A 2768-nucleotide genomic window follows, 5' to 3' on the forward strand; every position below is an offset into this window, starting at 1 on the left:
ATTCACACTATATTGTATTTAATTTCTATCCACAATTTTTGTAGGAAGCTTGATTATTGACAAAATTGTTGGCTATGTATAGTTGGTAAGTTCTGTTGCCCTTTCACGATCGAGTCCGGACATTCTTTCCTGTTGTGAATTTGTTGTGAATTCACTGAAATAGAAAAATATTGAGAACATATTTAGAAACAGAGAAAGAATTATAACGAATTATCAAATACATAATATATAACCTATCTGTAAATAAAAAGCAGTAAGCACTCCAACCTGAACATTATCGTATTCAGCAATATATGGACAATGCTGCTGATACAACAGAATTAACAAATATTTCACACTTCTTCGTATTAGCATTATCATATATTTTATAGTATCATCATATCCCACGGAATGAATGAGGATTAATGAATACATGGTATTTGGTAGGCATAGTAGATTGCAATAGTGTGAACATTGTCATGTGTAAATAAAATGTATAATACAGTATATAGATTCATAAATACAGTATATTCAAACACTTGATATAAACATAATACTATAACTATATCTTCGTAGAAACATTTTTCATGATTTAATATTTATCGACTGATTGATTTAATGTATTCGATGCTCAACATGTACAAGCAAGATAAAAAATTGTGTAGAAAAATAGTAAAAATTAATAAGCATCAGGGCGTCAAATTTAAAGATATACGGTCTGTCATGAGCTGAAAGATTTAATTCCATAATTTAATATTTATATTTAAGTAAGTTATTAATTAACTTACAACTAAATATCTGAATGACAACATTTTTGGCTGTCTAATAAGATGCAGTCAAATAATACCTTTGCTATATTTATATATAATACACGACATCACGGAGATACATCCATGACGATATTGCAATCAATTGATAAGGACGGTGTCATTTGGGTCTACCTCGATCACTTTCGTTGTCCTTTAAAAATAATATGAAAAATATATATGTCGGGGTATAACAAATTTTTATTAGGTCTATTCATGATTAAAATTTGTGCACCAAATAATGACAAGATTCTTGATAATAAATTTCATACTATGCCAATTAGAAAAACTGATACGAATCTACAATGTAAACAACGAACGGAAGTTAACAAGCATCAACATGTAAATAAAGTTTCTTTAACCAGTTTCAGGAATTGTGTGATTTTAGCGAGTCACTTGGAATCAGTGTGTTGTTGTTGAATAAAATACAGTCATGTCAGCACATCTGTCGAGGGAATTTCAATGCCTTCAATGCCTAACAAATTTAGTCAAAATAATAACCATAGTATGATGACAGAATTCCCATTTAACTATTGAATTAACGATGCAAAATGTTCAATACTGTACTCACGTTTGTTATTAATAATGTAAAGTCTCCTTCGTAGTCTCTCAACTCCACATACAGCAATATTGTTTACATTTAAAACGCCACCTGGTGAGGTATCAAAACAATTCATTGTTCTTTTTCTAAAGCGCCATTCCTTTATGACGATAAGGATGGTAATGAGCATGGTGGTGGTTATGATGTTATTGATGATGAGTATAATTATGATAATGTTGATGGCGATGACGACGGTGGTGGTTATGATATTGATGATGATGACGATGATATGAAGGTAATTTTTATGATGGTAGTGGTTGGGATGATGATTTTGATGGCAATGATAATGATAATTTTTGATGATTATGATCAGGGGCGGATTTAGGGGATGGTGGGGGGAGGGCCAAGCCGCCCAACCCCCCTCCACCACTCCCTCGGAAGGTTAAAAAAAAAAGAAAGAAATAGAGGAAAAGAAATCATTGATCGCCGAAAACGCCTCAGAGGTTATTTTTTAATTTCGCGGGGACATGCACCCCGGACCCCCTAGGGTAGTGTTATATCGATCGGCCCCACTTTCGGCCCCCTTCTCTGGATCCGCCCCTGATGATGATGATTATTGATGATGATAGTAATGATGATGATGATGATTATTGATGATGATAGTAATGATGATGGTTGTGATGGAGATGATGATGATGATGATGACATCGATGACGGTAGAGATAATGATGATCATGTTCATGATGGTGGTGATGATGATGACTGTAGGATAAAAATCTACTTTTTTAATTTTTTTTTTTTAAAGGAAACGACTACCAATGGACTTCTTTACTGTACATGAATTTCAAAGAAACAAAATAAATTAAAAAGACGCTTGGTTTAATACACTCCAGGATACAGATTGATGTTACAGTTTCCCTATTAATTGTTCTATAGTACTAATTCCCAAAATGTACAAGGGCATCAATTCGAGGTTTTACGGTACCGTAGTAAATACGTTTATATACAGTATAAGCATAATTTATTAGTTTAACTTTGATTTCTATATATATGTGACATAATTTTAATGAGTTACTTTGTTTTGGGTAAGATTAGAATAGCTTAGATTTTAATTAAGTATATTTTGAACCCGAGTTGTGTAAACTGTGAATGCACCATCATGTGAATGAGTGTCGCTTTAAAAAAAATAAATTTGACTATACAGTATTTCATTTACTGAAAGAAAATCATTTTTGTAGTCTAGAACTTACCAATGTTGTGTGATTAATTTAAGAATCCACTGAAAGTTCAGCGCACAGAAATGTGTGTAAATAAAAACGCACAAGCACTTGTAATATATATTATCGTTATATTTATTTGGAGAAAACACACATAGCTTTGCAACAGCTAATAACATAAATGTAAAAAGCATAATATATTTTTAATACACTCTACTACACTAC

General features: G+C 32.0%; 1 long non-coding RNA gene across 1 annotated transcript; it reads right to left on the minus strand.

The window, feature by feature from the left end:
- Window positions 1-7: 7 nt before the first annotated feature.
- Window positions 8-1468, minus strand: LOC117101310. Its single transcript, XR_004444262.1, has 3 exons — window positions 1357-1468; window positions 827-939; window positions 8-154 (listed from the first exon to the last, which is right to left on the minus strand). It is a non-coding gene; the product is annotated as an uncharacterized LOC117101310 (long non-coding RNA).
- Window positions 1469-2768: the final 1300 nt, after the last annotated feature.

The sequence above is a fragment of the Anneissia japonica genome, unplaced genomic scaffold (genome assembly GCF_011630105.1).
Source record: "Anneissia japonica isolate Jap-2015-1 unplaced genomic scaffold, ASM1163010v1 scaffold3709_len703521_cov189, whole genome shotgun sequence".
Lineage (NCBI taxonomy): Eukaryota > Metazoa > Echinodermata > Crinoidea > Comatulida > Comatulidae > Anneissia > Anneissia japonica.